Source organism: Lathamus discolor, chromosome 14 (assembly GCF_037157495.1).
Source record: "Lathamus discolor isolate bLatDis1 chromosome 14, bLatDis1.hap1, whole genome shotgun sequence".
NCBI lineage: Eukaryota > Metazoa > Chordata > Aves > Psittaciformes > Psittacidae > Lathamus > Lathamus discolor.
In genome coordinates, this window is record NC_088897.1 from 7,289,297 (window position 1) to 7,315,581 (window position 26,285).

General features: G+C 42.1%; 1 protein-coding gene across 8 annotated transcripts in view; it reads left to right on the forward strand.

The window, feature by feature from the left end:
* The window catches only part of AUTS2 (activator of transcription and developmental regulator AUTS2), a 735,180-nt gene that overhangs the window by 360,234 nt on the left and 348,661 nt on the right, over positions 1 to 26,285 (forward strand). The window lies entirely within an intron of this gene.

Below are 26,285 nucleotides of genomic sequence, written 5' to 3' on the forward strand. Positions count from 1 at the left end.
AACACTTTCATACGAGAATCTAAAATGACTCAAGTGAAGATTAATAATATACAGCCTGATGCAGGCAGCACTGTATTCATCCCATGGATGAATTTCAACAACAGAGCTGTAAAGGTAAATCCAGTGTCTTGGTCTAGGTTCAGCGATTTCAATCCAGCTAAGTCTTTAGGCACCTGCTTGACTTTAATCACTGCTTGTCCCACAGATTTCATTGGTCCTAAGTGCTTTGTTGAAACCCAGCCAAATGACTCAGGTCCTGCCTGAGGTCCCTGACTTGCAAACTGTGGCAAATTAAAGGCAAAAACCAGCTGAAGAGGTTATGGCCCTCAAGCTGTCTGTCCTGCCCTTGTGATGGAGATTACCTCTTCTGCAAGGCAGATGAATCCATGGCTTCTAAAGCATATTAAGTTAAACTTAAATTGGAGACATAGTACTCGAAGCTGCAAACTTGAGCACTCCAGAAGCTGCTTCATGAGCCGTTCAGTTGTCTCTGCTGCAGCAGGATGACAACTGCCATCAGGAGGATGGAGTAGATGGTGTAGGGGATGGTAACTACTTTGGCTATCTGATTTTAATCTGTCACTGCATGCAAATCAGAGCTCATAGTCCCTTTTTGACAGCCTGGCTTGTGCATCTTACTGCTGTGTGCAGAGCTGGCTGGCTCATGCACTGGTCCCTGACCTGCTTTTAGTGTTGTCCAGTGCTCATCTGGCTCTGTCACTTGGCCGGTACAAGAGAAGCAGTTTAGTCTATAATCTCCTCTACATCTTGCAGGTATTTGGGTGCAGCCTATTGTGAACACTACGAGAACAGAACTAATAATTTCCGTAATCTGCATGTTGACACTATCACACTTGAGTAATGTACAGCACTCTACACATAAAGCATGTTTATACCTCTCACCCAATCGTGTCTGTTGCAGTATTGCCAAATAAACGGTGGGTTTCTTACTGATTCTTCCTGATAGAGAGTGATTTGTAATAATCTTGTCATGCCAAACTCATAATAATACGAAATGAAGACATTTTTTGAAGGAAGTGATTGTAAATTGCATGCAAATTCAAGCTTTGCTGGCATTAATCAATACTGAAACACAGCTTTTGCATTCCTGATATAATATAACTGAATCTAATCCCATGGATTTTATATTTTTGGAGTATTTATAGGCTCTTGGAGGACCTGTGCTTTCATATGCAAAGCTGGTAGCTTTGGGCATAGTTAATTATCTCTGTTACTTGAACTGGTTTGTATTTGTCTGATGGTGAGTTTAAGCTGGTTAAGCAGGAACACGTCCGACAGATATTTCATGTTGAACAGACTCAAGTGAGTTGGGGGTTATTTAATCACAGTCACCTCAGTGTTTTTCTCCAGATCACCTTCATTACTGCAGTTATATGTGGTCATGCCCGGGTCTTTTTCAGACCAGCTACAGGCTAGGGTTTTGTGGTATTGGTCAGCTACTGAATCATATCCTCGGCAGCTCTCCTGCCTTGTGTTCTTCTTAGGGAGTCATGTGCATAGGAAAATGGTGGTGATTACAATTGCAATTATTTTCCTTGCAGGAGCCCTCTACTCCCTAATTAAGACTGAAGGGCCAGTGCTTTACCCAGAGTATATGGAGTATTAGACCCGATGGGAATGGATGGAATCAGGGTATTCCATTAAATGGTTAGGTGTTTTTGATATTTGGCAGAATTAGATCTCAAAGTAAACGATCAACCCCATGTCAAGGTTGTATTTATTTTGGTCAGGATTTCGATACCAACGTATTTTTGTTCAGCAACATCAATGCTGCACAATTAGCAACATAGTTGTAATGACGTTTTCATATGTGTTTCCATTAAAAGTAAAGAGATGCTTCCATATTTTCCGTTCAGTTTTCCATTTAATCTTCTCCCTAATACCATCCACCCATTTTAGGTGCATGTGGAAACTGCAGTTGATTGGTTTTGATAACCACTACCCCATTCTGCCAGGGATTTCTTTCCCGCTCGTTATAGTTACACAAGAAGATTAATCGTACTTGATTTTATTTTAAGATATTAGGCATCAATAATAGAAAAGCTGACACCTGGGGGAATTTACCCTACTTGATTATTTATGCCACAGACCACGTTTTTATTGAAGCAATTGCTTCAGAGCGACTGCAGAGAATGTCGGCTGTTTATTCACAGCCACGTGCGTGCAGGCTGGTAGGAACAGCACTGCCATGGCACATTCTCATTCTGTTAAACTCTAGGGTTTGAAATATTGAAGAGGCTGCTGTACTTCAGCCCTCCCGATCTCTTTATTTTAGGCCTGATTTAAAGCATATTGAAGTCAATGCACATTCTTTGTTTGATCTCAGTACACATAATTCTCAGTGACTTGAAGTTAATAGAGCAGATCATCTTCTGTGATACACATAGTTGATATTTATGTGTCTGCACGAATGTGTGTCTGTGCACATGCTTACATAAACTCTTGCATACTGTCACAGATTGTGGTACTGCAGCGTTCCTCATCTTTGGATCCAGTTTATGTGGGAACTACTAGCTTAGTGTAAAATGCACAACAGTGGAAATAGCTGACGTGTCCTTCGCAATTCAATTATTTTCAGCGACCGGAGTTCAACGGTCAATCCATTTAGCACTGCGGGGCAGTGCTGCTGTTGGCGACTTGCAGAATCTTTGTTGCTGGGTATATTAACTTTGGTTAAAGACATAGAGTAAAGGGGCTGATGTCAAAGTCACTGACCTCAGTAGGCTTTGGGTCAGAACCTAAATACGGTTCTCTCTGCTAGATTGTTCAGGTATTACATCTTGCAAGTATACTTCTGCATTATATTGTCTGAGAGAAGCAATATTTTCCAGAAGAGAATTATCAAAGAAATAAGTTCTGATTTTCTCTCTCTTTAACACCAACATCAGGATGGTGTGACTCCTTTGAAATCAATGCAGTTGCACCAGAATAAAACTGGTGTTAATGGAGTGCAGAAATTGATGTTAATGGAGTGGAGAAATCTGAGAACTTCTTTATACCAGGCTCAATCAACTCTAATTTTGATCATTTCCCTTGAACTGGAATTAGTAAACACTGACATAGGTAGAACTTCACTGGAGTAAGAGTGATGTAAGGGCAGGGAGAATACATCCCTTATCACTCAAAGCAACTGCTACAGAACCATTCTAACTTGAATATCCTTAGTGGAAATTATTCCTTAATCAATCCATTTAACTTGAATGGTTTCAGAAGCCCAGCCAGCATTTCAGTCACAGCTCAGATTCTGTGTTTTATGGAACAGGTTTTTGCCTTGAGAGGATCTTCTCCAAATGTTTCACTGTTGTAACTGAGCTTCCTTCAGATGAAGTGATGAAGGTAAATTTGGCTCTCTGATGAAAGCCAGAAGACCAGAGTCTGTAAGTTATCTTCCAGACTGTTATAGGCAGTAATAGTTTTTTGTTTAAAATAAAGCTGAGTGGTTGCATTAGGTGTCAGATAGTGAGATTCAAAACACACATAAGCACAAATGAAAGCAATGCTTTCTATTTAGATGTTTGCAATTACACATTTGTCTTTGGTAACTATAAAGCTGTGAGGAAGTCTTTTTCACTGCCTCCCTGTTGCTGGTACAGTGCCATGTGGTTGCACAAGGTCAAAGTCATGTAAAGGTAAACAACAGTGAAATCCACTCTTTTGAGGAGAGGATATAAGTCATGAGTACTACATTTTTGTCCTCTCCTTTTCTTCCATCTCTGTGTGCAGAAAAAAATGGCTCTAAAGCAGCATCTAGAACACCTTGCCACAGGAGCGCACTGAATTACTAGTGTGTGCAAAGTGCTGTGCCTCCATCTGCAGCAAGAAGACACTTGGCTTATGTCAAACGTGTGTGCCCACTGCTGACGTGTCCATGCCTTTTGGTCCTTTTGCATTGCTGGTATGTACTCAAAATGAGATGGAACCATCAGCTGGTCTAGGGGAAGTTTGGATAGTATGGAGGTACCTGGATTCCAGAAGCTGCACATCTTTTAACATGGCTAAAAGTCATGGTTTAACTGTGGTTACTTTGCCGTATTTGTACCTGGCGTGGCCTAGCAGTTTACAGAAGGGTTATCTGGAATTTTGGAAGCTCTGACTTGCTCTTTGCACTGTTCATTGCTAGTTCACACCCATCTTACAGCAAAGTACAGCAGAGAGATGCTGGAATCAGAGTGCTGAAAAATGCCTTTTCTAACATGGAAGTGTTCTGTGTATGAGAACAGACTTTAAAATTGTCTGAGATTGAATTCCTCGTATTCACAGAGCAGTGTGAGCTGTTTGAGATTCTGAAGTTGTGGTGGGGAGACACAGGGACAGGGACACACTTTTGTTGAGGGGAGTTGACGTTAATGATCCAAATTTCATTGCCATCCAGACTTCATACATTGCTTTGAGCAATGACTACAGAATAGGTAACATGTAAATGTCTCAGCATATTATATTGAACAGCATTTACCAGATGAAGGCTGTGATCCATGATTGGATTCTTGGTTTTGAATAAGAAAAAGGGACTACACCTGAAGCATTGCTTCTGGAGAGGAGCGCGTGATGGCTGGCCGTTTGATTTGATTTCTCTGGTATCTGAGTACCAGCCACTGAAATGGAAGTGAAATGAAACATTAGGGACTCTGCAGGTATGAGTCACAGTCCTGGCACTGCAGTAAAGTTTCAAGCTAATGAAAACTAAATACTGCACCACTGGCTTAAAAAAGAGGGGGCAGAATATTTATTATATTTATTATATCCAGTAGTCTAAAGGCCTCATCTTTACTGTGTTCAGCCAGAAGCCTGGAGGACTCTTTTGGGTTTCTTTTCTTGGACGTACATAATTCTCAGTGTTGCTTTGAGCATATAAGTCATGGGGCTTCAATTTCAGTGATTTGAGATCTATGGATAGAATCCTAGAAGCGCAGATCGGTTTGGGTTGGAAGGGACCTTTAAGCTCATCCAGTTCCAACATGATTGCTGTATGCAAAGCAGAGCTGTGGAGCCAAATACAAGGTAGGTGTTGTGAGCACTTCAGAAATGAAAGCTGTGACTGTCTTTGGTAGTTTTGTATGACTGAAGTTTCTCCTTTCAAAAAGGGTAGCAGAAAAGCTGACCATGTGTTTCCTTTCGAGGCCTGTGATAGTGACTTTTAAGCAAGATATTTGTGCCTCAAAGCAAAGCTGACTTTCACTCCGTGGCTATAAACTGTGGCAGTTGCTCCCTTAGAAGGGAGCACTCCAGCAGCTATGGTAACTATGCACAGTACATCATAGTTCAGTTGTTTTAGTACAGGCTGTGGAGGGTAGTTGTATATCCTTTGTAGGTTGCTAGGTTATACACAACCTTTTTAGTAAGCACATGCAACAAATAAAATCACAGGAGTGCTGTATAATGGATTGTGGGGTCAGCATCTTCCTCTTTCTTCGTTTTGTAGCTTATTTCAGCCTCTGAGAAATGGGAACAATTATGCAGGTGTAGTCTCCACCAAAAGTAAGAAAGATTGAATTTGCTATTTGTAGCACTATAAAGCAAATACAGAATTCAATAATGTGTATTTTCATTATCCTAATGGAAGATTTCAGTGTGTTAAATGTGTTCAGATGTCCTTGGCAAAATTGGGGTCAGTCATGTGAAATGGAGACAAAATGTGTTTCATCTTCTTGTGGTTATTACACTACAAGGATTTCATTGTAAAGTGCAACAAGTAATTGCAGCCACGTTTCTGATGCTATTGACTGCTTTATCTAATGGAAATTATTTCTTTCTTGATTATTTAAAATGAACCTTTTACCATTGTCATGTAAGAAAGTTGTGGGGTTTTTTTGAAACATACATTACAGCACCACTATTAAGAACAACAACAAATTAAGAGTGTGTACTTCTCAAACAAGTTTTATATGAGCGTCTGAAGGTGCTTTGGGAAAAACCACACAATTAAACCTGTGTGTGGAAGGGAAATGGAGGAGATGATTAGTATAAAACTGAGAAACTTCTAATCATGCCGGGCCTCATTGAAAACTGCTGAAGTTGATCGTAAAACATTTGTTAGTGTAACTAGCTTTGGCTCAGGTGTAATATCCCCAGGTCTGCCTGAGTCAGTGAGGCTGTGTTTCCTCAGTAGCTGTGGGATTAGGTTGTGGATCCTTGTGCCTGAGTGCTTTGAGCAGCATGCAGGACTTGTGGTGTCCTGAGATGGAAGGAAATTCACTGCAGTAAGGTTTGTTCTGCAGGAATCAGGCTGATTTCCCTGCAGGAGTGCAGTGACCTGGGCTTTTAGTTCAGTCGACCTTGGTGCTGTTGGACAGTAGGTGAGGGATAAGAGTCCTCCTGCAATAAGTATTACATCATCATCTTCCATTGCTTTTTATGTCCTAAAAGATACCAATTAATCATGCTTTTTCTTTCCCTCATTCACATATGGATACACTTGTAGATATACACACACTTCCCATGCTGATAGTCTAACTAATGGAAATGCTACTAACGAAAGTGCAGGTACATGAAGTGGTCTAATTCATTACAAGATAGCCACATTAAAATGGGGCAGCTTGTAAAAACTAAATAGCGACTGTGATGTTTGCTGTCTTAAGGCTGGGGCTGTTGTAGAATCATGGGATGGTTTGGGTTGAAGGGACCTTAAAGCTCATCCAGTTCCAACCTCCTGCTGTGGACAGGGACACCTTCCACTAGAGCAAGTTGCTCCAAGCCCCTGTGTGCAGCCTGTCCTTCAACGCTGCCAGGGATGCGGCAGTCATCTCAGTCATCTGCCCTCTCAGTTTAAAGCCATTCCCCCTTGTCCTGTCCCTACAGGCTCTTCTCCAAAGCCCCTTTCCTGTCAGTTCTCTCTTGTTTTTCACAATTCAAGTTGCCCTTTATAGCTACCAATGTGCAGATTTAGGATGCACTGTAAAAACCTTACTTACAGGATATTTGCCTGGCAGCAAACATGCATTGCTGTGTGCTTCAATTCACTGCAAATCTCATGTTCAGGTATATCAGTTGAAAATCTCTCAGGTTGTCTTTGCCAGGCTTTTGCAACTACTAAAACATTCCTCAATTGTTTCGCATTTCTCAGTTGGATGTATAAATATATATATATGTGTATATATGTATGAAATGTTATTCATCCTGGAAACATCAGAGACTGAATTCCAACGCACGTATGCTGCACCTCTGCAGATGTGAAATAACTGTTGACCTAAATGGGGTTATTCTAGATTTATACCTGTGGAGCTAAGTGGAGCTTCACATGGAGGAAGGCCCAAAACATATGTCAGTACCAATTTTATTTAAGAGCAAGTTTTTAATGATTTTCTACCATTTGATCTACTGTATTGAGGCTTTTATGGGTCAGTGTGGGTAAAAAGAATAAAATAAACATCTGGTAATGTACAGCTTTGCTCATGTAGATTTACAGAGCCGGGAAGGGATGCAGCCAGTGTGTGGCTGTGGATCCAATAACAAGATACTGTGGTTATTGCTGCTTTTGGGGGAAGAGTTGATCAACTGCAAACATCCCCACTGCTGAGTTTGCTCAGGAGACCCCAGCCAATAATTATGCTTTCCAGGCATTTGGTGGTTCATGAACTTGTTTCTGATTTCTCCCCATATGCAGACATGGGGTTTCCGCCAGGCCAAGGCACTGGGAGAAAGGGCCAGGATTTACTTAGGTCCCCTGAAGCACTGGGTCAGGGGAGCTTTAGGGCTCTTCAGGGATGTTTCCTCTTGCCTTACTCACACCGTTAGTTTGCTACCAGTTGTGAATAGTTGTTTCCACGGGGCAGTGAAACTAAACCTCTGGAACAGGGTGTCACAACGTCTGTTTGTGCCATTAGGCATGGATTATTTTTTTCTTCTAATATAATTTCTGTTGCTTCCAAAGGAGACTCCCTTTTTTATTAGTATTAGTATTATTATTTGCAACATGGTCACCAGACAAAATGATTATGTTAAGGCAGAGACATCACATCACTTACATTTCATACCTCGGTGCAATTTTCATAAAGTGCGAGGCAACATCCAAAAAAACATGACTCAGAATTAGAGTTTCACAAGATTATTATATAGACATTATTTCCCCCAGGTCACGGGCTTTAGTCAAATTTGGAAGAGAATGAAATTGCCAACAGTGAAAAGCAGACAGAAAGGTATGAGTTCATGAGCAGAGAAATAACATTTTCATTTGTTCCTTCCCCATGGGAAAGATTCAACATTCCGGTAAATGGAGACGGTTATAAGAAATGAATTTTTGTCAGCAGGGATGTGATTTTAAGGCTCACTTATCCATTGGCAATCTAGATTTCTAACCCCAGGAATCTAGGAAATTGCTACAGAATGTAGTCTTTATTATAAACAAGGTTTTTTTTTTTTCTACTTTCTTTTCCTTTTTTTTTTCCACCCAGTCTTTTTTAGTAGTTGTGATTTTTAAGGTGCAGGTTCTGTGCTTCTCTGAACATTTCAAGGGGTCATATTGCCACAGAGTTATTCTGTGTGGCTTGCTGTCCCTTTGAACTGCGCCTTCTGTGGTGCAGTGATCCCTCTCACCCAGAAATTCCTCTGATCATTGGAACAAGGATGCTTTTGAGAACTAAAAGCACCCCCAGCAATGTGTCATTTGCAGTAGACTTTGCTCCCAAGGATCTAAGTGTCATTCCTTGCTTTGTGTTTTATTCCCTTACCTTGTGTTTTAAGCTCTTCTATCTGCACAGACAAGGAGAATCAGGTAGCAGTGAGTTTTTTAGGGGGTGGCTCCTGTTTTAAAGGGGACAAACAGCCAGGATTTGCAGGTTTTCCATGGCACAGTCCCAGGCAGACTTCTTGGCAATTAAAGAGTTTTCTTCCAAGAGAAATAGTCTTCTTTTACCTTCGTGTGACTCTTCTCACTGTGCATTTAGATTCTGTGAGGATGTTCAAATGCCGTTACTGTGCCTTCTTGAGAGTAGAAGTGATATTCTATCACCCCAAACATTTCTGATGATGCGGGTTGCTTCTCTAACATTATTATCTTCATATGTTTAAAAAGTAATAACTTGAAAACTTACTTTCACTGGTGTGTTTTTGTCTACTTTAGTATCTTTTCTTGTGACCAAGGCGTATCTGCCTCACAGTGTTGTTACCAAGAACTGTTACTGCCATTGCCTGCCAACATCTTACTCACCGCAAATTGCATTAGTTCTGTTAGCTTCATTGTTATTGTGTCTAAACTGTAGTATAATGATTATGGAACATCATAATAGAGGCTGATTAATAAATAAGAATTGATTGTTCTGGCTTTGACCATTGTACTAGGCCAGGTGATTTATACTGTTAATGGCATCTTCTGAAAAACTGCATGTGCTTAAGATAGAAAGACAGGGATATAATTTCATCTTCCAAATGCACAATCAAATTGCCTTTCTTTGTCTCTACTGGTGTACAAGGGCAATCAGAGCAGTAGCATTAAGAGCCTCGGGGTGGCTCACTCCCAGTATTTCGGTATGGAACTGTTTCCCATTTGCTTTTCTTTCTCTTAAAATGTGGGTGTCTGTGGAGTGTTTTAATGGTGCTGGCTGGCATCAAAGAAAGGGATAGAGCTTTTCCTTCATGCAGATACACAACTTTTACTAGTGTTTATTCAGAGAGAGTACTTAAACATGCCTTAAGGAATGAAAAAAATATAGCTGAAGTACGAAGTATTAGTGCCGTGCTAGTGTGTTTGTGTTTCCTTCTGTTCTTCGGATTCTGGGAGCCTAAAAATGCACAGGCTCCCCTGTGTGCTGCGTGGATGTGAGCTGTAACGTGGTCTAGTAGTGAAAACAGTGATAAATTGTCCAGAGGAGGCCACGGAGATGCTGTGAGGGCTGGAGCAGCTCTGTTCTGGAGCCAGGCTGAGAGAGCTGGGCTGGGTCAGCCTGGGGAAGAGAAGGTCTAGTGGAAGGTGTCTTTGCCCATGGGTCAATGGATGAGCTTTGAGGTTCCTTCCAGCTCAAACCAGTCTGTGATTCTGTGATTGTGTCCAGTTGTATTGCAGTGCTGGGTGATATTCCCCAATCCACTGGGCACTGCAGCTTTTGAGTCTGGGAGGGAGCTAGTGTGAGATAGCCATGTGGTAGGTGTAGCAGAAAATGGTCTTACCTATTAGTGACTAATTCATCTGCAGATGAGAAGTACAAATAGGTTAGAAAAGATTTGAGTCTTACATTTTAAGTCACTTTTCATTAGCACTGGAGTTGGAGGCAGATTTTCTTCCCTGACCCTAAATGGTGCCGTTTCATTGCCTGAACGAGGACTGTGGTTATTGCTCTGGGCAGATTTGAATGTGAGATGGAGCAGGAAGAGTAAAGTTATGACCTTCACACCTTTTGGGCTGTCACTGGTCTCCATGTGGAAAATGTAGCAAAGAAGGTCGTTCAGCAGACTGCCTTTAAGTTATTTGTCCTCTTCTGTCTTTGCAAGTAAAGCATAATTTTCTGCATGTACTTGGTTTGATTCTGGCTTCCAGCTGTCCCATGAGTGACTAACACTTACTGTAGCCAAGACATTTTACAGTAGCAAGATTAATCCTTCTTAGGCTGTGAATTAGCTTTTTTCACCATCGCTGTGGCCTTTAGCACTGCCAAGGAGTCCAGCAGTGCATGAATAACACAGCCGAACCCTCTGAGGAATTCCAGGCAGTTTCCCATCACTATGGCGAGGAGGGGTTTGAGGCACATGGATCTGTTGGAGAGGATTGGGGTGGGCTGGACCAGTCCAAGGGGACCTCCCGTTGTTGAATCTATGCTGCCCTGAGGATTTGTTGTGGAAGGTGACAAGCCTTCAAAGATGCACTGGGGACTGTGCCCTCAGGTCCAGCTGGATGCTGCAGCAGAGACTGAGTGCTGCAGTGATAAGGAAAGACGATGTGTCCTTGCTATAGGAGTGTTCTTTTCACAACTCTTTCCTGAGAAACAGCATTAAATGGAGCTTTCCCAGGTTTAGGGGTTGTTTGGTTGTTTTTTTCCTGCAAGAAAGCACTCCATTTGCCAGTGGACTCCTATGAAAGCATTGCTTGTGTTTCTGCAGTATTTATTGTAATTCCTAGAGCTGTCAATCAGGGCTCAGGCCTTGTTGTGCAGACCCAGGCTCACATTGCTTACAGTCTATGAGAAATATAATGATCTGCACCCAGTCAAGGGAAGCATTTAATGAAATCTCTTTCAGACATGGGAAACTAAGGTTTTTACTGCTTGTTGATAAAGTCGTTCTCTTCTTACTAAGTGCACAGTTGGGAATGGAACAGAAAGCTCTTGTGTCTGAGTGTTTCTTTTGCTGGAGCTAATGTTTTGAATACATGTTTGGCTCTGGAATCAATGTTTTATGTTATAGTCTGGCTGTTCCTGTGCAAAGAAGGAGCAGAAGACTCATGCTACTAAGCAATTTTCAGAGTTATCAGTTCAGAGGGATTGGAAAAGATGAATGAAGAATTCCTGAGGAATAACTCTGGTTGCTGCAATCCCACCTGACCCTGAGCAGTTGTTGGACTGGTGACATTTTAATGCAGGGCACTGCCCTCACATCTTTTATTTGTCTGTGTTGCTCTGCTTCTATGGCACATCCCACTGAAGTGGATGATACCCACAGAGGAGCTAGAGGCCCCTTGGTTCCTGATCCAGTGTGACTGGTCACATTTAGAGGTCAGAAGCAGGCAGTGCTTTTCTGCTGTTCCAAGCATGCACGACTGGGTGGGTGGCAGTTTTAGAAGCATCAGGATTCACCTGTGAAACTGCCCTTGGAGATCAATCTGGGTGGAGGAGAGAAGAAATGGGAGATTTCTAGTTTATTATTTGCAATGGAAGAAAAATGCCTTTCTTCTGTAGTTGATGCAAGGCTTCACCAACTCTTGGCTTTATTACCAAGAGCACACCATTCCCTCCGGGATTTGGCAGCTTCCAACTTGATTTCTCTGGCCTATGCAAGAGAGGCAGCAAAACCATTCCAAATTTACCATTATAATCTACCTTAGACTCTACTTTGTCTGCACTTAATGCTGGGTTTATAAAGAAGATGATTCTGAAGTTTGGGGGCTTTGTATTTTGCCTGTATATTTGGTTTCTTCAGCATCCAAGCTCAGCAACCACCTTAAAGTTTTGTTTTTCTCTCATAGCATTTCTTACACAGCGCTACAGGGTTTCTTCTATCTGCAGATCTTCCAATACATTTCTCCTGCCCTCTCTTTTCTTGCAGGCAACATGCAGATACTGGAAGAGTGAATGTCATCTCCTCCCTTTGCACACGCACTGTTCATCCTGTAGCTGGTAGGGAAGGAACTGTGGCAGTCCCTGCAGTGGCTCAGTGTGGGATCCTGTCAGCCTCCCTCCTGCTTTTCCAAGATATTGAAATGTTTTAGAGGTGGAAAAAAAGGAGGGAGAGGGTTAAGCATCCTGCAGACTTTCATCATTTATTGCCCTTGCACCTTTGCAAAGGGGAAAGGTGAGGACTGTGTCTTTGGGCTGTAGTTCCACCTATTTCTTTTTGTCTTATTCTCTGTAGGGGACAACATACCTACCTTTGCAGAAAACGTTTGATAGGAGGATTTTGTTGTGAGGAAAGACTGCACCATATTCACCTCCACTTCCACTACCATTTATTTATAATAGTGGTTCTTAAGGTCTTGGTGAAAATACCAAACTGGCAGCCTTGAAGGCTGAAGTCCTTCACACACACATACACACATCACAAAACCTTCAGAGCTGGTTAGTAGTTTGGGTTATGTTTTTTTCTGAGCATCCGGCCTGAAATATCTCAGTTATTTATCTGATGATAGGTTTCATTTCCAATAGTCAGCTTTTTTCATAGCATCTCTGTAAAGAAACCCAAGATCTGTACCACCTCGGCCTGCTGGCGAACTCCAGCAACGTTTTGTAACCCTGGAATGAAAGGAAGGTTGGTTGTGGGTGACGTGTAACAGGAGAACTTGCTCTGTATGTTTCCTGCTCCAAAAGAAATGAGAGAAATTAGGCCAGTGGTTTGGTAAATTACATGAAAAATAGACCTTGCTTGCTAATGGAGTGTGAAGAAACTGATGGACTGAAGATGATCTATAATATTCCATATTTCTCTGAGGAGAAAAAATGATAAACTTGATGGTGTGTGATTTATTCATGTTTCTGAACATAAAGAACAATCCTAAAGTCAACTGCCTGTTCCACACTCTGAGACCGATAGTAGGATTTACACTGGGATTTAGTGGCTGGGGTTTGTTATGTGTACTTCAGAGGGAGAGAAGCATTGATTAATGATGAAGTTGGGAATGTCTGCAGATGGGATAATTGTGCAGAAGCTGCAGCCTTTTCCACAGATCTGTTTTACTGCTTCACAAAATATGATGGCAAATCTGTAAAATTTGTGGGCCTTGGTTTGTTGGGTTTTGGGGGGTTGTTTCTTTCTCTTGCTCCTTTCCTTCACTAGCGTTCTCTTTACACATGTAAAGTTTTGCCCTGCACTGCAAAAGAAGAGCTCCAGTCCTGTTCCTCTGTTAGTTTGATTCATGCTGTGTGTCTGTGGTCAACCACTTTTTGAGCAGGGTCATCAAAACCTTCTGCAATTTAGAAATTCAATTGACAGTTTCTTAGCACCAGAAGAGTTGGTTCTCTTTGTTCTGCTCCTGAAAGAGTGGATCTTCATCTGACTCCTGAGAGAGATATCCATGATTCAGAAATGAGCATGACTTCTTTTGCTTTTTGGCCTCAGGACCAACTGCTGTGATACATGGTCTTGAGGGTGAAGTGCATGAAAGAAAAGACCTTTGAAATCTGACATATCCTGCAATAGTAAGAAAAAGGGGAAAAAGCCAAACCCAAACCACAGAGAGTAACTTGGTACAGCAAGGAGTACATGTGCTTTTTCAGGAATGAAATATCATTCATTGGGGGAAAAATGTGCATACGGAGGTTTCTTGCTTCTTCAAGTACATTGCACTGTGCTTGTATCCACAAATTTTGACCTCCAAACTATATATTAAATTGTAGTCACTATCTGAACAAGGATGGAGTTGTAGAAACAATAATATTGTTGGGCAAATCATACATAGATGAAGCAGGGTTATAGAAGAGAAAAACTAAGCCCAGACTGCAGATTGCAGTGATGTATGAATTGTAGAAGACTGTCTCCTAAGACATGAGGGAAAGAGAATGGGTTTTGACTAGGCTTTCCCCAGTGCATGAAGAGGTAGCATCGCAGAAATTGCAATGACATTTGAGAGATGAAATGACAAGCAGATGTTCCAAATTGTACTCTTTGGGTGTGGACATAATGGCAAGGTACAGCTAGGTGAGGAATTAGAGTGGGGCACAAGAGTATTGTATTTTGAAGGTTATGAGAAGCAGGAGAAAATTGAACCAAGTGGTAACACTCTGTGTATTTTTCAGTGCCTGAAGCACTATTCTGAGTGTATTGAAAAGGGCAAGTTCACAGATGTTAGGGCCAGAGGGGAAGCAGTGGGCTACAAAACCTTTCACCCTTTGGGTCACCAGTTCAGAATTACCCTGCTTCATCTAAAAGTCATTGCCATCTGTTGGGTGGCTGCAGGCCAGCATGGAATAAATGAATGGCATCAATCCAGTCACAGACAGCAGCAAAGGTGGTATCACACATGAGGACCTCTTCCAATGGCCTGGAGGTTAAAGGGCTAAATGACCCAGAAGAAGGCTCCATGGCTGAGCAGCGAGTGTATGGGGGAGGCACTTGTGATGCTGCTGCATTTGTATGTAAGAGGAGCAATTTGGCCTCTGAGCCACGTCCCTGTAACACTTCCCCAGCATTATGTTGCTATACTTTTTAATATGGATGTATGTGTTCCAAAATAAGTATTATTTAAAATTGGGAAAACCAAGGAGGAAAGGGACTGCTCACGGCACACAGAGTAAAACGTCCAAATGCATGTGTGTCTGTCACACACAGTATCCTTACAGGTGTGGTGGTTAAGCAGGTAGATGTGTTCCTCACATTTTCCAGTCAGGGTTCCTTTTTGGAGCACCCACTGAAGAGACCTTGTCTGCAAGCAGTCCTCAATGACAGCTGAAGACATGCAGCATGAGTTCATTTGTTTCTTATCGAGTAGCCTCCGAACAAACTGATGAACAGTTTGATTTTACAAGGTTGTACGGAGGATTTGGAGGGATTAACCTGTACATGGCATTTACTGAGGGATCACACAGGTCATGAAGATTGGCATTAGGGAGTCTAAGAAGATCCTTTTTACCTGCCCTATCCCCTGAAAGTCTCCATCCAATTACTGTCTTGGTTTTGACTCAGTAAAAGCAAAGTGAGCGTGGACCATCCTCTGTGTAAGAAGTGAATGGTTCTGTGATTTAATGAGTATCAGGGTAGGGCTAAGTAATGACCTGCCCTTCTGGACTGCTTACCTGATGTTATTAGATTATTCACACTGTAGTTGCTGTAGTCATGACTGTTAATGGCCATTTCCATTTCTACCTCGATGCCTCCTCTTGGGAAGGGAGAAAAAGTTGGTTTTGTGTGTTGAGTGAAGCACTGACAAACTGGGTATAGTTTACACTTGTGTGTTCAGAGATAACGGTAGAGTTGGAGGAAATGCCTTTGGAAGTCATTATAAAAATACAGTGGCTAATTTCATAAACCACATCCTTCTTCCAGGCAGATGAGCATCTCTCTGTGCTCAGAGTGCATGGCTAAACCCTCGGTGACGCTCACTTTGTTCATTACCTTTGCTAACACGTGTCTGAAGGAAGGAATGTGCTTTCTTTATCTGCTTGCTCCCAAATACTCAGTATTCAGACTATAAAGCAATGCTGAATAGCCATTTATTTTGTGTCGTCAGTTCTTTTACCGTCAGGACATTTCCTATTTACTGTTTCTTCTTCTTGCTTGTAAGATCTCCGCGATGCCTTTTTCTGAATTATGTTTAGTACAGTCTATTTATATTTCAGCAGCTCTACAAACAGTGACTGCTTTATTGTGCAAGGTGCTCTATAGCTCCCCAGCTAGAGCACGATGTTGCTCTGAGGAACTTTGCAATCTCACAGACCCAGCAAGGGAGAGAGCACATTGCTTTTGTACCTGCACAGAGGCACCATGGGCACAGAGATACATGACACGACCCAGTACGGGAAGGAGCTATGGCACAGCAGGGCATGGAAAACAGGTTTTCAGTCCCATAAAAACATACAAAACTCCCCAAACCCTACAATTTAAGAAGGTCTGAGTATAAAACTTACTAAATCTCTATCTGAGCCAAAAGCTGGGGAAGAGTCTTCCGGAGATGTGTTTCCTCTTAATTCTTGATGCTGTGTCACTCTTGGATGGTGATATACTCCCAAAGGGCTGTCTGGGGTGGTGTCAATCACTGGTGGGGGGTGTGGGTAGATGGGGATGGTGCTTCCTGAGGTTTTTGGTCTGACTCATGAAAGCCTTATGCATAGTGGTAGGATTGGTAAGAAGAGGTGTAGCAGCAGCAGCAGGATGGATGGATGGATGGATGGATGGATGGATGGATGGATGGATGGATGGACGGACGGATGGATTTATAGAGGTATGATTAAGCTCTGGCTACCAAACTATGAGATTCATAGACATTGTAAATTGTACTTTTGCTAAAGGAGGTTTAATTGTTAATTTATTATTTAATCAAAACTAATTAGACATAATTTTGAAGAGCAGGAAATCATTCATTAGGCTACTGATAATGAGAGGACTGCAAAAACTGGGCCATGAGACATCATCAAAACCCAGTTGATTGCTTTATTGGTACTATTGACTGAAGAAGCCAGCTCCAATCTGCACATCTGCTTTACAGCACTCCTCTTGGGGCTCTGCGCTCCAGCCTGGTGAATGCTGCAGGGAAAAGCTGCATGAAGGGGCAGAAGCAGGGTTCCCATGGTCAGTTCTAGTCTTCCTGGATGTTCCTGACTGGCCTCTGGCAGCCCTGATGGACCTTTTTACTCTCCTTTTCGCCATGTGCCACAGGGACAGAGATAGAAGAACGGCAGCAGCCATCTCTGCCTACAAAGGAGACTTTGGTTTGTGTGACACCACACTGTGTCCCATAGGAAGCTGGAAGGTTATACCATCAGAAACCAGATCTTGCTTGAATTATGTTGGCTTTTTTGCTTGCTCAAAATGAAATCTGACAAGTTTTAGCTTGTTTCCAAGCAGAGAGCTGCCACGGGGTTAGATTGGAGTGCTCGCTGGCCCAGCTCACATCGTGGGGTGTGTTGGAGCTGCATATTCCAATTAACTTTTTATGATCCTGCACAAGGGGAGATAAGTTAATGTGAACCAAATGTGTGGTTAGCACCGTGGTACCTGCTGCGTCTCTTGGGGAATCAAGATAACAATGCTTTTGGCTTCATAGAAAAGAGAGAGTAATTTCAACTCAAGGCTATATAGGAGAAACATTGAATTGGATAGTTTAAGACAGTTTCCAATCTAAAAGAAATGCAGAGCAGATACGTGACCCCCCAAAAAATCCTGTAAGGTTTCTGAAATGTATTCGGAAAGTTGATTAAAACCATACAGCAGCCTGCTTGAACAAATCAGGCCTTTCCCCACGAGCTTTCCTCACCTCAGTTCCCATCCCTCAGACTGCAGTGTGTGCTCAGAGCCCATCTGGGTGTAAGTGCTCCTTTGTGTAAAGCTACGTCAAACAGATGCCTGCTCTCAAGCAAGGGGTAGGCAGCCTGACGTGGGCTGGGGTATCAACTGGAGCATCCCAACGTGACTGATGATTGAATTCTCCCTGACGGGCGCTTAATGGGCTGAAAATACTGCCTGTATCCTTGTGTTGATTGCTTCTGAACATAACTGAATGCCTAGTGAAATGTTTATTTTCCACCTAATAAAAATCACAAGGAGGAAAACGTTGCTCTTTCCTACTTGGCACTTAGTTCCTGCTCGCACTCACCTGTCTGCTCACTCTTGTAGCGTCTCTTTTTTAATAGGCAAAGATACAGTAATAAACGGTGATCGGTCTTAAATCACATTAGCAGAACTGCTTGGTAATGCACTGTAATGTTCAGTGAGTGAGGAATCAAGTTTGAAAGAGTGGCTTGAGATGAAATAGGGAGCAAATTACCTGCTGCTTTCTTAAGGATGCTGTGAAAACCAATATTAAAATGCCTGTTTGTTCTCAGTCCCTACCCCCCACCCTGTGGCAGCTGTTCTTAACTCTTCTAAAAAGTCATAACCATCCTCTTTATGATCTATTCCTTTCTGTAACATTTACGTTGCAGGGAAAGTTGTCTAGTTGCTTTAGTGATGCCTGGCTTCTCTTCCTGGCTCTGCTATTGTCTTTGGCCCTGATTCAGCAAAGCACTTAAACACATGATTATCTTTACTTTTATGGGATGGTACATGTGTTTACAGCTAAGCATGTGCTTAAGTGCTTTGCTGAATCAGAGATTTTGTCTGTAACCTTGGATTTATGTCTCAACCTACTCACAAGTAAAATGAGCTCAATAGTTACCTCCAGTGATACTATGAAACGCAAGTAAAATACAGAATGGCTTCAGTTGCTTTCACAAATGGCAAAACCCAAGTGTCCCGTATATTATATATAGCTTAGTTTCACTGTAAACGAGTCTGTAGTAGGTCTCTCTAGCTGGAGACATCTAATTTCTGACATTATAAGCATTCCATTACATTTATTGCTCCTTACGTGCTTTGTAGTTCTTGTCTTCACAGTTTATTTGTCAAAACAGCCCTCCCTCACCTTTGGTTGTGTCTTCAGACATGCAGGTGTATGGAACTGTTTTCACAGTCCAGGCTTGGAATTACAGCTCCTTTGAGATAAATTGGGGTTGCGCATCTAAATCCCATTGGCAGCTTTGGAAATATCACCCCCTGGATTTATAAAACCTGCTGGGGTTGGACTGTAGTGCTTTGAGTGATATGGCAGGAGAAGTGACTTCTAAATCCCCACAGAAAAAGAGTCAGTTTTCTTCTTTGGTCGATTTCCAGCGTGTTTAAGAGCAGTGTTCATGCCACAAGAACAAACAACGGAATATTGTTCTGTTAGTAGCATTTTCTATTACTTTTAAGGACAATCTATTCTTTGCCTTACTATATCTTTTTTTTTTTTCCTGCTTAGGCATAATGCCACAAAAAGGCCACACCACATTGTATGTAATTCTTGTGTACAATAATGTGACCCACTGCTACACTAATGATACACAGCTCCTAATAAAACCAGAGACTTTACTTATAGATCATATTAACGCTTCCCGTACCTCACTGTGGGACTATGTCCTTCTCAACATACACAACATCTTTTTATATCACATCCTTAAAGCTGTATATACACCAAGAAGGTTGTGTTACCTTTCAGTACTATTTCCTACTCCGGGATCTTACACAGGCCTTGCTCCCAAGAGCATGTGCAAATTCTAGTGTTGTGTAATGCTTCTAAAAACCTCTTAAAATCATGGTTCTCTTTGAGCAAGGGTATAAGTCCTGTTCCCTTTTCAAAGCCTTAGAATAAAATTTCCCATCTTGTCCCACATCCAATATGTAGTTGAAACTCTTTATAGGTTATGCATTACTGCTTTTTGGAGAAATAGTAATTTTAGCCTTGAGCTTATGATCTTCGTACCCTGCCATTTGCATTGGGGCTTTGCAGATGTTTAGATTTTTATGTATTTCTTTCTAAGTAATTCTCTCTCTTGACTAGATGACAGTGTAATGGCAGTTTGGAATGTTCGCTAGAGATGATAAACCTTGTGCCCACAGTCTTACCGAGTAGATTTTATCATATAGAGGGGATTGATTTTTTATTTACAACGTAAACCACAGTGCTGAGAGTCAAACAATGGTGAATCATTGAAGAGAAATGGGTCTTATCTGGAATATTTTGGATGTTTTGCATGTTTCAAAAAGTGCAGTTTTAAATACCAAAACCAGAGATATTTTAAAAGGGTTTCTAGGTTGAAAGTTGGTGTTTGGGGGAAGTTTGGCACTAACGCAGACTGTTGTTACGCTGCTTACCAGGCACAGCACTTCAATCTGCCTTGGGGACTTAAACCCTCACTTCAATAAAGTTAAATTATTGTACAATAAATAGAGATAAAAAAGGAGCATGCTTAGTGTGGAGCTGCAATACCAGCTCTCTGTTGTCTACCAAGAGAACTACCATTAACTGAACAGTACTCTAAAAATTAACTCCCTGGATCCATTGTTTGGATTTCAGTAACCAGAGAGACCAGGAGAAGGGCTTGAGATGTTCTGCATCAGCAGCACACAGGTCTGAATCCTCAGTTCATTCTCAGCATGGATTTCTCCTGCTTCCTAAGCATCATAGCAGGATGGGATGCAGTGTGGCCAACTTTACCCTCTGAGCATGCGATCTCCTACATGATCATCTGATCATGTTGCCAGAAGACAACTAGGTGCCCATTCACTAGTTGAGATGAGTTTCAATCTTAGTGTATTAAGCTGATTGAAGCCAGTTGCAGCAGTTGCATTAAATTGGTTACTGCAAGCATGAATAACTTCTTGCACTGCTTGAGTTACAACCCAAATATGTACCTAACCATAGGAAGGTTTCTGCTCCTAGTAACTGTATCTGCACCGAGGTTGAGTAGCGCTGTTCAATTAGCACGCTTTACAAGTTTATTCCGATTCACTTCCACATTTGTATGTGTGAAAAGCATATCCTTAATGACATTTGGCTGTGCAATTCAGGAGCTCCTTTTTTACAGCCAGTTCTGAGGTAATTGGTGCGGTTGCACTTTCAGTCATCAGTCAGCATTCAGCTGCAAGGATCAAGTTAGAATACGTTGCTTTGTGCTTTCTAAAGTAGAGGTGAATTTTACACCTTTATGACTGTCATTCAGCTGCATGTTACAGCTTTCTGGTGATGCCAGCTAGAACTAATTTTAATCTTACCAACCCTGCCAGGAAATGAGTATTTTGACATGGGAGTTCCAAGGAGCTTAAAGGAATTAGATTCTTTTTAAAGACTTGTTTTCCTTGTATGTGCACCTGCCTGCTTTGAGGATGTTTATTTTAAGTGCCTTAATTTGTTTATCAAATGCATAGGAAAGAATTCTTCCCTGTGAGGGTGCTGAGGCGCTTGCACAGGGTGCCCAGAGAAGCTGTGGCTGCCCCATCCCTGGCAGTGTTCAAGGCCAGGTTGGACACAGGGGCTTGGAGCACCCTGCTGTAGTGGAAGGTGTCCCTGCCTGTGGCAGGGGTTGGAACTGGATGAACTTTGAGGTCCCTTCCAACCCAAACCGGTCTGTGATTCTGTGATTCTGTAGCATTGTCCAGTTAAATATTGCTCAAGACTGTATGAGAGTATCTCAATCTATAAGAAATTGTACAATTTTAATTAAGATGTTAAAGAGGAGCCGAAGTGAAGAAGTTGGAGTATTAAGACCTTTCACAGCCAGGTAGCTGGGACAAAAATGCCAGCAGGTCCCGATAAGTCATGTAGTGGAGGGTCACAGAGGTAGTGCAGGAGCTTAATAGAAGCATAAAACAAAACTGACATTAAACTTGGTCTCACTATTTACCTTCATGTTTATTATTTCATATGACTTTCCCCTGCCGTTCCTTAGAGAATATTATTAAATATAATGAATTCAGTTAGTTACAGGCCCCATATCCAGGCTTAGCCTTAGAAGCTCCAGCTTCCCTTTGATCTTCGACATACCAAAATGTGTGATTATGCTATAAAAAGATAATAGAGAGAACATCAAAGGAAAGTTGAAAAACGCCAATGTGGCTTAGTAACATAACAGCTTAAGAATAGCGGCATAACATGAAGACAACCCTAGTTAGGTCTTAATGCATTTTAATATGTACTCAGCAAAAGCGCTGTAACCCTAGTGTCTGAGAACAGGGAAGCTCTCCCTTCTCCTGGAAATCTTTTCAAATAGAGGATATATTTCCGAGTTACATGTTACAGGCATGATAAGTTGGGTGGAAGAAATCAGGTTCATGCAGTTGATCAACCAGGAGACGTTCCCGCTTCATCCCTGAGCTCCTGTCATTTTACCTAGCAGAGTTAGGCAGGGCTTTAACCTTTGAAGACAACAATAACTGTCTCCCGTGGGAACATCAAAGCCAGTTTTGGCCAAAAAGGTGATTTAGGTGTACTTACTGTACCTCAAGCTAAATGTCAAGTGTGATTAAACATTACTGTCTTGTCTTGCTTTAAGTAATGAAGTACGGGAACTTGAGAGAGGCTGCGAGCTCTTAGACATCTGGCTTTTGATTGTCTTCCAGTCTGTATGTAGCACTGTCATTCCGGAACAGCACAACTCTTCTTCCCCCTAAGTGGGTGACATGGGGTGCAGGCAGAAGGAGGTGTTTTGTTAGGTCCTCTACAGAAGAAGCAAAGATGCCTTTAAGACATCTCCAGCACTCTTTTTTGCTTATAATAGTGTCCATTTTTCATCCAAGGGTTTTACCTGCACTTTCTGGGTTATTCAGAGGAGCCCAGTGATGAGTGGCATTGAGCATTTGCCCCATGTTCAAATGCAAAATGCGAAAGCCATTAGGATAAAAGTGATGCTACCAAGGCCTTGCAGCAGGAGAGAGCCACTAACCTCTTCTCCAGGCCACTGAGAGTGCCAAGTACTGGCTTCCAAAATCCTTGTGGATCACACAGTTCTTTGCATGTGGACCCTTGCGCATTCATGGTGTATCCCATGTGTCTTGCAGAGGTTTTCTGATGGGATTCTTGATACAGAGCAGCTCAGTTGTAAGAAAAAATACCCCAAATACCAAATTTAAGACTGGAGGTTTCTTCGCAACAGATAATGAAGCTAGTACATTTAATAGGTAATCCTATGAGCAGTGCCCTGAGGATGGGTTTTCTACTTGTCATAAAAAAGTGTGATTTTTACTTCTGTATGTGTATTTTTAGGTTTTTAAAATGCATTTAACATTAAATGTAACCTAACGGACAGAAAAATACCTCAAACCATCGCTGCAGTTAAAGAGTGGCCATAAAAATATTCCTTACTTTGCTTTAAAATGTTGGATCTTGTCTTCCCCTGCTGCAATGTAGCAGAGCATGGAGTCAGCCGTCAGACAGTAGCAAAGGGTGAGTGAGAGCCTCGAAGTCACTGGAGTTTCTGTCCTCGCTGTCAGTGGGAGCAGGCACTGCCTCAACGTGTCCTTCCAGCACAGTGACCCTGAAAACTGCAGGGCAAAGGAGGATCAGGCTTTGCCTTTCATTTCCCCTGAGTCCTCCACTCGTCAGAGACACTGGGAGCTGATTTTGCAAAAGCAAAGCTCTTCGTAACAGGGATGTCTGTGCCTTTTTAGCCTTTTGTGCCCATACATCCCGCCACCTCCTCTGAGGCAGCCTTGAAATGCTGTTAGTTGTTGTTTTTAAATACCATCAATGCAGTCCTAGTCTGCTGCTTTAATGAATTGCAGCAGCATAAAATAATTCAGGTTGAAGGGACCTCAGGCGCGCTCTAGTCCAGCCTCCTGCTCAGGCAGGGCTGGCTGTGGCATCAGACTTCTCAGAGCTTCATCCTCTCAGGGCTTAAAAATCAGTGCTTCCCTCTGCCTCCCTGCTGTTCACACAGGCAAGGATGCAGCTCTGTTCTCTGCAGCCAGGCATGCTGCTGGCTCGCTCTGGTCACCTTGTGTCCCCAAGGGTCTTGGCTGCAGAGCTGTCCCCAGCCTTAAGCCTTACAGAGGGTTATTCCTTCCCTGTGAAGGCATATGAAGATCTCATCCCTCCCCTACCATTTTACATTCCAGGTGACTTTAGAGTAGTTTCTTTTGGAAGAAAATAAAAGGTTTATGTTTTGCTTTCGGTGGATGACTGTATAGAAGACCTTCCATTGTGTCCTGCTTGCCAGCGACAAATGGAAAAGGCAGCTCACATCCAGCATTGCCTGGATTTCTTAGTGAGCAGTTCTCTGTCCTAACAGCTGTGCAGGACCTTTTAAATATGGTAGAAATATTCCCCCATCACTTTCCCCTCAAAATCCTCACATATTTTGAACTTCAACATTTGAAAACACTGGCAATATTAATACTGTGTTTCATGTGTTTCTTTCAAGATGATGTGTCAGGAACAGGCAGAATATAACTGGATTTTGGCTGGCTGAGGCAGTCATTGAAAGTGAGGTGGTGGAGATGCACAGAATCAGCGGGTTTAGAAGAAAAGGGAGGCAGAAGATAATGCTTTGATGCACATTATTTTGTTTTCTGAAGTTGCAGCTTGCTTTCTGTTGCTGGAGACCTGGCCTGTTGCGCATGAATCCAAACAATAGCTTGAGATTGAAAGAAAAGGAAAAATAGACCAGATTATCTTAAAATTACCCACATCTTAAGAGACAGCATTTTTTATTAAGACTGTGTTTGCTCTTTCCCTCTATCTTGTTTTTAAGAACTGAGGAACATGCAGTTGGGAGGAGACCTCCGAGATGCTGCAGATGAGGTTGCTGTGGCTCTAAGACCTGCAGTCAGTAGGTGGTAGTGAAGATCCAGCGCTGGGAGATGGGCAGGCAGTCTCCTAATGCCTCGTTAGCCACTTTGATTTAACGTGGAGGATGGGCAAGGGGAGTGGGAAGAGCTGTGGTCTATTTGGGGAAAAAAATATCACAGCCTATTAGTTAGAAGCAATGAAATGGAGACAACTTCAGGGACTCCATTAAGTGCAGTGTGTTTAGGCAGCCGGAGTCCCCAGGTGAGGAGTGCTATTCAAGAGGATTGTGTACTGCAAAATAATTGGACTTGGGAAATCAACTGGGCTTCAGTGGCCTTGTGTAGCCTGATACCAGGGAAGGAGTAAGGGGGGAAAACATTTCCTTTTTCTTCCTTTTTTTTTTCTATTCCTTCCAGTCTAAAGGCTGCAATGAATACAAAGAGGAAACGTCATGCTAGATAGATTTACTGTCAATAGTCATTTGAATAATACAAACAATGGCTATAATTAAATTCCTTTTTGGCAGGGGAGTATTCGGAGCATGTCATCATAACACCAGCTTGTAGTATATTATTCTCTTGGCATCCTGGACTTTTCCTGTTGCATTCACTGAATAAAAATGATCCAGAATTCAATCAGAAAAGGCTGAATCTGCAGGGATGCGTGTTAATACATTGATATGTCTAGAATCAGATTCTTAAATAAAACATCCTTGCTGATTTGTTTATTTATTTATCTATTAAAGAAGATACATTAGAAATGGCAGAACAAGTTGAACTAGAGCAGCTTTTTGCACCCAGAGCAATTGGTAGATGAAATTTATGTTGACAGTGTTACTGGAAGGCTCCAGTGCATACATGAATCACAAGTAATGGTGTGTCATTTCTCTTAGGTGAACAAAGTCACTGTTTAATATGGTAAAAGTTGTATAAACTGAGCCCCAGCACTCCCATCAGTGTGTTTGGGAAGGACACCAGGTATTGCCATTGGCTTCAAACACCACCTTGACCAAACAGTGCTAAAATGCAAGTTTTGTCTTGTCTGATGGGTGTTAAAAAAGTATTATGAGACATTGTCAATATTCAGTCAGTGTAAGCCATACAAAACCTGCGTGTTGGGTCTGGTTCACATTGATGCTGAGTGTGAATGAGAATCCACCCCCAATGCTCACGGATCTATAGACGTGTGGGAGCCCATCACTCAGTGTTAACAACTGCAAAGGTGAAAAGAGAAATAGATTTGTTGTAACAATACCTAAGCCCCTCAGTTCTCTCACTACACATTTTCTCTGCTCTGCTCTCGATAGCTGCAGAACCTCAGGTATTAATTTGGTCAGTGTAGGCAAGACTTTAGAAAATAATGCGTTATTGAGTTAAAAGGCGCAACATAAGATGCTATTGGATTAAGAACGTGTATGCTGTAGTGTAAGTTAATGGAACAGTAATAGTGAGAAGTGACCTTCTTCCCCTCCAGAAATGGAAAAAAAGCAACACTTAGCAGTAGAAAATAAGATGTGAACCTCTGAGAGTCAGGTCACTGTGACTCCCAGCACATGTGGCCCTGCAGTAATAAAATGCTGTCTGTGGCAAAGCAGTGCATCACTCATTACTGTTAGTGCGTAAACAGGTTCGTATTATGTTGCCCAATTCCTCTAATAATAGCTAAGTGCTTCATGTGTCTCTTCCTTGAAGTATCAGTTGCAAATTAAGAAAACACATATACGGGGTGGGGGTGGGGGGAAGGAAGACACGAACGTATTCGACAGTAATCTTCCTTTTTCCTCTTAGATGAAGCCATTTAAGTGGTGTTCCCGTCTGCTCCACCAAGAATGAGAACCAAAAACTCCAACCCAAAGAAAAGAAAACCCCAAACCTTCAGAAAATACAATTTAAGG